Consider the following 9,350-nt stretch of genomic DNA (forward strand, 5'->3'; position numbering starts at 1 on the left):
TCTAGCAAGACTCTAAATCTCTAGCAGAAAAAAACCCCCTGCAATAATCTAGTACACTGTTTTATTACATGCTTGATATTCTGCCCTTTTGTGGGGCCTCTGAGAGTACCAGGCATCACTAGAACCACAGTGTCACATCAGGTCACTGGCTCCTAGGTGTTCAGGATAATATTGGGTTGTTTGCTCCTCCACATGTTTCAGAAAGCATCACAGTGATCTGGCAGCAGCAGTGGTTTTTTTTAACTGGAAGAACCAAACCATGTGAGCAAGGTTGACAACAGAGATGTCATAAACCATATTACTAGTAGAAAACAGAATCCTGTTTTGAACTGAACTGCCAAAGATCTAAAGTTAAACTTTACCCTAACCTTGTCAAGGTCACAGAGGTGTGATGTTGTCTTCATCTCTCAAGGAGATCTCATATTTCTGATGGTTTTCCCAGTTAGTTTTAGAGAGCAGCTGCAAGATTTTCAGCCCTGGAAACAATACACAGCATAAGCAGCTGGGGACAGCTGGAGCTGTTGTTAATGTCTTGTTAAATGGATACTCTTAAATATTATAAGTACTTCCCAGGAAAAAAAAATGATGGAAAAATTTAGCTCTGATGCTGCTGTGCTGTCGCAAAAGGGAGCATATACCAAAGAATTCCTTGCTTAGTCCACACTGTTAAACGTTCACTGCTAAAAAGAGACATAAATAATGTAACAATTGACTCTCATGTGGGAACATTCCTTGACTCATTGAAGTGTCTATCATGCCTTCCTTCCTTTTTGTGTAAGACCTTTGAATTAGATGTCCACTGTTGAAAATATTTCTCCAAGTGTCTTTTGTCAGTTGCTGTTGGTAGAGGGAGATGCTTAGTATGCATTGCCACATGCAATGTATGAAGACAGACCTTATGCAGTACCAAACTCAGTAATCATAATAAATTGAGTCATTTATTAAGTTAATCCTGAAAACTTAAAATGTAAATATCCCTGCTGAACCAGAAACTCTGTGTCATTAGTGTCACCACATACAGATGGTTTTAAACTAGAGAGAGTGCCCTGACAGAGCCTTACTGAAGAGAAGAATTTGATAATGAAAAGCAGTAATTCTGTTTTCAGAAAAGTAGCATATACTTTTTTTCCCGAAAAAAAAAAATGTATATACTACAGTAAGCTCTCAAAAATATGTCACGGGCTGAGCAAAGCTGCCCTCAGCTCAACCAGCAACATTATGATTCCTGTAACACATTCCAATGGCTTCTGCACTGGGCTTCTAACCGTGGTAAATTCCTCAGGTTATAAATACAGCTGAATTTTTAAAAGTAGTACTTTTAAGGACAGATGGAGAAGGGAAAGAAGACTACTGAGTAAGATAACAACAGTTTGTAGGTGGAAAGTACAAATATGAAGGAATGGTTATGAGGTGAGTCTGAAAGTAGTTGAAAGTATCAAAACTCTTAAAAGGCTGCCTCTAATGCAGCCTCTACTGTTTCATCTTGTCAAGTATTCATATTTATGTCTGGAATAAAAACCCTGGTCTTGGAGGAATTGCTCTCTAGAAACACTCAGCTGCCTCCCATAACCAGTGGCACAGTTCACTTAATCTTTTATGCAGTTCTGCATTTGAGAATGTGTTGACTCCTTGCAGTAAGCAAGTTTCAGCACACAAAAAAATCTCTTACTGGAGTGTTTTGATTTTTTTTCTCAAATTTTAAAAAAATTTCTCACGTTCTACAAAAATAACATTTGATATGGAAAAGTAAAACGTGGGAGATCCCAGAATAACCTATATCAAGGGCTCAGTGTATATCATGTATATGACATTCTATATAGCAATGCACATAATGTCTATGACAATGTTATGTAAATTTTCAAGGAATATTAATAGCATTAATAATGTCTTCTACAGCTACATTGGGCAGAAAAATAAACTGGTACATATAGAAGTCCTCTAAAAAGCTCAAATTGTAATTAACAAATTCTTTCTGACCTTTTATTTTTAATTTTGAAAAAAAAAAAAAAATATAAAAGTCCCATCTGAGCAACTTGTCTCAGTTTCAGCTACAGATAACACAGAAACGGGCACCTCTAGAGTAGTATTCATTAAACCTTGCAACAGTATTCAAAAATAGATCAGATAATTTGTACCTTCTCTCCACCACCTACAAAGAGAAGACAGATTAGTCATTTAAAACATGTCTGTAAATAGATAAAGATGTATCCTACCCCCAATTTTCTATTAAGTCTATCTTCCCGAACTAAAACATTGTAATTTTCTGGGTCCTACAATTTCTCTGTGTTGGCTAGATAAATAATAGGGTTTTTTAAAGAATGGTTATGCTTATGCTGGCCACCTAGTAAAATTGGGTACAGCTCTCTCAGCAATACTGTAATATATAAAATGCATGTGTTGCCCAAAAAGCTTTAAAATTGTTAAGCACCAGTTTCAGTATCTAAAACAGCAGCTTTATTAGGTAATAAGCAGTTGCATACAAAACTCCGTTTACAAAATTGAAAATTTAAATGTAGGGGAAAAGCAACTGTCTCATTAAAACTTTTTGTATCTGTAACACAGTGTTTCCAAACTTTTGCAGTGAGCACTTTTGGATAGATTACTAACAAATAAGCATTTTAATAGACCTTTTCTGACTTATATTCCTAACATTATAGACCTGGAAATCTATTTTGATTTCTCCTGCTTCATGTTTCTTTCTTCTGAAACTTCTCTCTCTTCTGTGGGATCTTTGTCATTCACTCTTTGTCCTTTTGCTTGAGCCTTCCCTCCCCATATTGTGTCTGGAAATTTGGATTAACACCTTCAGGTCACAAAGTCACCAGCAAAGCTTCCACTGTGATTTCTTGTAAGTTTCTTCACCGATTTCCATAGATGCTTCCCCATTATTGCAACAAAAGAGCAAGATGATAGTGAAACCAGCTTTTACACTGCAATTCATAGTCAGGTCAGTTCTCCTGGCAAGAAGGTTCAGTCTTGCAGTAAAAAAATGCCCAGTATTTTTGAGAAGTTGTCTGACAGAAGGGTTTCAAGCTTCCTCTCTAGAGAGAAGGCAAAATTTGCAATAAAATCTTCAATTAAATCAAATTTATGGGTACAAATATGCTGAAAAGCTTCACATTTATAACATGTAAAACAAATCTTTATTCTATATATGGAGAAGAATTAAGTAATGTATTATTTCCTACAGGCAAACACAAGGCTCTGATTAGACAAAGCTATTTCTTTCTAAGCCATTGCCTTGCTTCCGGTGCAATTCTCATTTTGAAAAAACATTGTATAAGATATCCTTGCATGCAGTGAACTTGTTTGGATTCAGTAAGGTTAGTGCTTGAATTCCATGTGGAATAAGGAACACGTGTCAGCTCTGTTTGCCTTAAGGCCAGTGAAAAGGAATCTGTCCATGAAAATTAGATAATTTCTTAGCAATATAATTTAAACATTCTTCTTTTCTCTCCATGTTATCAAAGATAGTGTGAAGCACTGCAAGATGAAAATCAGAAGTAGCTCAGACATTCCTTTTGGCTTGCTGACTATGTATTATTTTCCAAATCCATGCAAATTACAAACAGACAAAATAGCATTCAAGATGCTCTTGACTTATTCATAAGAGATAGGAGATACCAGATATGCAGAAGCTCCCTTAGTTTCTGAAGGAACTGGAGTTCCTCAGCAAATTATTTTCCCCCAAGATTTTGAGTCTTTGTCATTTCTCGTTGGACTGCTAGTGAAGGTCATATTTGAAAGTGACATCTGATTTATCTGAGATTATAAAGTTAACTGTATTTTCTGTTTTTATATCACAGCACCCCAGCAAAAACATTACAAACATGAAACCTACCAGGTTCTGGATGAGTCTGAAATTACCTAGTTCTGATAAAACTCACAGAGCTTTGCCTGAGCAAATCAAATCTCACACAACAAACCAACCAACCAACCAATAACAAAAAAAATCCACAAACCTCAACCAATTAAATTGAATTAAAAATTCTGTGACTTTCTGGGGTGATGTCCAAAATCAGCTTGGAACTGGATTTGGGAATGCTCACATCCAAAGATTTTTCCATTGCAGGTCATGACCATTAGAGGATGGGTCATCACCAGCCAGTTCAAGGTGCTTCCAGGCTCAAGGGCTATTTATTCTATTGGGAAAGTTTCAGGAATTTTGAGAAGCTGGTGTCTCAAACTCTGATTTAGCATATGCCTTATAATAACAACAGCAATCCAGAAATGATACAGGTAAAGTTTAACAGAATACCTTTAGAAGCCTTCACAGCTCTTAGTGATATTGCTTTCTCAAGAGACAATCCCTTCTGGTATTTCTTGTAGAGTAGATAACTCCTCTTCCCCCATCCTGCTCCTGTCCAGGAAAACTTATTGACTGGTTCCTTATATCTGGAAAAAGCCCAAATAATCGTCCTAGGGAATAATAATGATTAAATGGATATTTCTGATTACCGCAGGAGAATGTATTGTAACTCTTCAACTTATATTGTCCATATAAAGCATGCAAATCTTGCAAAATAAATTATTAATAAAATTTACTTTTTAAACTATACATTTTTCTTATTTAGAATATGTACCAAGAGAGAGAGAAAGAGACAGATATGTATAAACTTTTGTACATTAAAAATGGCCCCAAATAAAAACAGTAGTATAAGATAATGCTAAACTTTGATTGCTTTTGGAGTACATCCAATGCTCAATATGCTTAATAGATCTGTACATACTTAGAGGAAAATTCAGAACTTTCCTTCCTTGGAATCTCTTTTACTTATGAAAGATTTCCATATTTCATTTGATACTTTATACTGACCTGGTTTCCCTTGCATGCCTTAATCATTTTAATTGATCTCCTCATTGCCCAAAGCATAGTATTGCAATTCTACAATCTGTTTTTCACTTTGTATAAAAAAATTCCTTAACTCCTCAGGAAGTTATTGAACAGCATATGCAGAAGCCTAATCACAACGTTGTTTTATGTCTTTAATCCTTTAGTTGTAAAGCATTGCTTTTCCTTACATCAGAAAAGAAATTTGATAATTCTGGAATCAAGACTTTAACACTGCTAACATTCTTTTGGGAGCCCTGTAAAGAACTTTGGTGTAACAACACAAAAAATAGCGCCACATGGAAAATACAGAGAATACAGTGAGAGTTTCCAGGGAGTTCTAAAGCTACATAAAATCTCTGTGAGTTAAATCTCAGGGCTATTTTCCATTATAGTAGTCTTGCAGCAGACTGACCTGATGGAAATGATAATACATTGGGGCCTCTGATAGTGACAGATTATTGACTTTCATTGTGTGTGAGTGCCTTTTGATCTTTTTTTGATCAGAGCTTTAGGTACTCTGTGTGAGTTAAATGTTAACACAAGTTGTTTTCTTTGCAATAGCTACATTTTTTTGGTTTTGTTTAGTATGGTAATGTACTCAGAAATCATCCAACTGCAAACTACTGATGTAAGGTGAGATATGAACTGACATATGGAAAAACTACACAAGTGAAGACTGAAAGAAGGAGAGCATTACTAATTACTAATTACAGTATTGGTATGTTCAATATGACACATTTCTTAATACTGATAAAAATCTTGAAGAATATTAGCAGGACAGGTCAAAACTAGCCATTTATGATGGCAGCATATGTTAAATTGTCACCAACTCAGTTGATATTATCAGGAAATATTATTCAAAGATAATCTCATTTTCTTATGACCTAGAACTTAAAAGACTTATTTTTATTTTCTCATGTTTTCTATCAAAAATATTAACCATTCCAAATGATTCCTGCTTTCTGTCTGCAACTATTGTACAGTTTCTGTCTGTGCTCATGTATCAATACTCAGAGACTGGCAGTCTTAAAAATGTAAATGTACTTTTAAAATGTTAATAAGCCAGAAACCCTTAAAAAAGGCAACACAAAACACGTTAATAATATTTCCATGTAAAATTTGTCAATGGTTCCTGTTTTCTTTCTGGGCTGAAAAAAACCTACTGGAATATCTGAACCACTGAGGCAGCTGAAACACAGGGATGCCATGTATCCATCTTCAGATCTGTATGGAGCTTGAGGAGGAAAGTGTGAATTCTTCCTTGCTCCACTTGAGTCAATTTAACCATTTCTATTCAAATTCCATGCTAATCTCCAATCTTTAACTACTGTCAGTGAGATGTGTGAAACCAGAGTCTAGGTCAAGTGTGGGAAAGTGCTCATTCCCCTGGATGCCTGGGGCTTTCGGTGATAATACTTTAAAATTATGTTCTTTTCCTCCTGACTGATTTAGGTCTTTTTTTAATGACAGCAGTTTAAGAGAAATCATTTTTATTTTAGTCACAGCTCAAGTCCAGGTTGAGCTTCAAAAGCAGAGCAATCCCTGTCAAGTGGCAAGAAACTGTGAAATATAATTAGAATTACTGGTAGTCTGTACTCAAAAAAGACTTAAACCAGAATTATGTAATTATTTTTCTTTAGAAGAGCTTGTCGGCTGGATTTACTTTCCTATTAAATCCAAGAATAGACACATCCTATCAAATAGCAGTACAGAATTTGGTGAAAGCATTTCATTGACCTTAGCTCTGCCTTGCTCTGGGTGTCTGTGCCTGGGGAGACCGGGGGTCTTTTGCATTTCTTTCTCTCCATACAACTGGGTCTTCAAGATCAGAAGCTCCTTTAGAAAATTTCTATACACTCATGGCAAAACCTCTAACTGTAGTCTCCAATCACAATAATCCTTAGATAATCTTTCCTCATGCCATTATTCTGACATTGTGCAATTGTTTTACTGTTCTCTTGGATCAGAGCTGAGGAAAGGCATTTGTTCTCATGAAGGTGCTCATGCTCCTCAGTGCTGAGGGGAATGAATGCTCCAGACACCAACCAGCACAACTCCTCTGTCACCAGCCTCATCTCAGTTTACCAATGGAGCAAACTTGCACAGGGAAAGAGATTAAACACAGGTCATCATTTGTGCCAGCATGGGTAACTGGACCCCAAAAATTCTGACCCTTAGTTGCTCACTTATCTGGGTCCTAGTGGAAAAGAGGGGGTCCATCAGTTAATAGATGAGTCTGTTCCAGTTCTAAATGCCAAACTCAGCTTTATGATGGGTCATTCCTGATGTATTAGAGCAGATTTATCCAAGTTAGTATGGCTCATTTTCTGTCTTCTTTTTTTCTTTTAAATCTATCTGTTGCACTTTCTGTATTAGAGATTTCTACCTTTCAAAGAAAAACAACATGCAGTGAGTTTTTCTAGCTAGGAGGAATAGTGATGCAGTATCTCAGTGTATTATAAAAATGCTGATTTCAGAGTCACAATGAAAATAATACATTCAGCACCTTTACCTTAAGAGAAGGAGACAGGGAGTTATTAGTTTTGAAGACATAAAATAAATTTTCCATTACATGTATTAGGCAATTTGCAACATGATACAATACTCAACATGTCTTACAATATTAAAGTCTATATTTTAATATTTTTAGTAATCTGTGTACATATTGGGTTTATTGGTCTGGATTTCTAATTTTTCCTTGTGTGTACTTGGAAATAGAACCTCATATCTGAGGCTTCTTGGAAGTCCAGTTAGATTAAATAAATCAAGTGAAAATGAATGTTGTCAAACATTCCTCACGAGACTTGCACCATAGTAATTGTGATCATACTTTTAACTATACTAATGTAAATGTGCTCAATTACCCAATAAAAATGTTTGTCTTCCCAGCTACCTTTGCTGGGAACCCACAATCTAAAAATCTTGGGTTCACGTTGGATTTCTGCCACCTTCTATTTCCTTGCTTGGTAAAGGTTTTCCAGTCTGCAGCAAGCTTTCAGCAATTCAGATTGTGCTCTCAGTGAAAAGCTGCATGAGTCCACCCAGACTGACTGAACTTTAAGTCATGACTGGGGATAAGACCCAGCCTGTGAATAACGTGGCAGGTGTGACCTCATTTCCCCTCCCCATATCAGAAAGTAAGCACCCATTACCTGTTTGCTCTTCAGAAATCACAGAAATAAGCATCAACAGAAACCCTGCCATCAAATAAGGAAATAAAATTAATAATAGCCAATATGCAAAAAAAGGAATGTAGCAAGAAAATTATCTTTTTGTAGTAATTTTTGCAATAAAACAGTATATGCAGATAAGTAATATTCCAGAAGAACTTCTTTATCCACTATGTGGCTGCAGAGCATTACAATTCAAGCAGTGAAAAAATAGAAATTTCCTCACACTTACTCATTAATATACTTCAACTCAGTTTTGATACGGTTGAATTGATTCCTACAGCAGAATTCAAATAAATGTTCAGGAGTTCTCCTGAGATATTTAACCACATCACTGTGTTGCATATAAAAGTGTAACCAGAAATGGCCTCAAAAGTGCATTTTGCCTCCAAGCAAATATTTTTAGAACTATAGGCAATTGACATTTGTTTCCCTTTCAATTTTATATAGCTAAACTGTCTATCAATATTTGCTCTTCCCATTTAACTGCTTGAATATTAGCTCTGCCTGTTGTTTGTATCAAAAAATAGAAACAAAATATACTCTTTTATACACATGAAATTTCCCCCTTCAGCTCTTTCAAAGTGAGCTAAGATTTTGCCCTTTATTAAAAGTTTCATTCCCTTCTCCCAGATATCATAAAAGAAATGTGTTTTAAAGGGATTTATCCTCATCAAATGTCAACAAAATAGGATGCTTTGACATGGTGAAATGATACGATAATTTGATTTTTTATATCAGTTCTATCAGCTTTTCTGCCGAAATTAAATAATAAATCCACTTTTTGAACATGATTAGTGTGATTGTTCTAATATTTTTTTCAGGGGATTTACCATTTATTTTTTAAAAAATCTTCATACATAAATAGGTATTTCCTAAGACATAATTTGGAGCATTATAAGTTACAAGAGCTTCAGAAAAAGGATTTTCTTTTTATAATGCATCATTTGCCTCTATGATGCCATTGAAGCAATGAATAATAATTACAAAATCTGTAAGAAATAAGAAAAAAATTTCTTCTTTTTTGAATATCATAATATATTTAGCCTCTAGATATACTCAAGAAAATGACATCAAGGGCAACTTATGTTATTAATCAAAGTGACATTTGAATAAATGGCTTTGACTTTATGCACAAGGACAATACAGATGATCTGCAGATATCAGTTGTTTATCACACTGCAGTATTTTTTAATGCCATTACCTTGCCACTGATTCACTGGATGCAAACTACTTATCGTTTCAAGGCTTATTCTAATGGCAAAATATGAAATGAGAACCTTATGAATATGCAGAGTCTTTCCCCATGGCACTAACTGAGGTCTATTTATGGCTGTGATTTATGA

At 35.3% G+C, this 9,350-nt stretch overlaps 1 long non-coding RNA gene across 1 annotated transcript in view; it reads right to left on the bottom strand.

Moving 5' to 3' along the window:
• Positions 1-2,490: 2,490 nt before the first annotated feature.
• Positions 2,491-9,350, bottom strand: part of LOC148224920 (uncharacterized) — a 35,723-nt gene continuing 28,863 nt past the window's right edge. Inside the window, exons 2-4 of the long non-coding RNA XR_015801995.1 lie at positions 7,987-8,031; positions 4,259-4,419; positions 2,491-3,041 (exon numbers count right to left, since the gene is read on the bottom strand). This is a non-coding gene — a long non-coding RNA (uncharacterized LOC148224920). The remainder of the gene's footprint in view (positions 3,042-4,258; positions 4,420-7,986; positions 8,032-9,350) is intronic.

Source organism: Sturnus vulgaris, chromosome 2 (assembly GCF_052056855.1).
Source record: "Sturnus vulgaris isolate bStuVul1 chromosome 2, bStuVul1.hap1, whole genome shotgun sequence".
NCBI classification, from domain to species: domain Eukaryota; kingdom Metazoa; phylum Chordata; class Aves; order Passeriformes; family Sturnidae; genus Sturnus; species Sturnus vulgaris.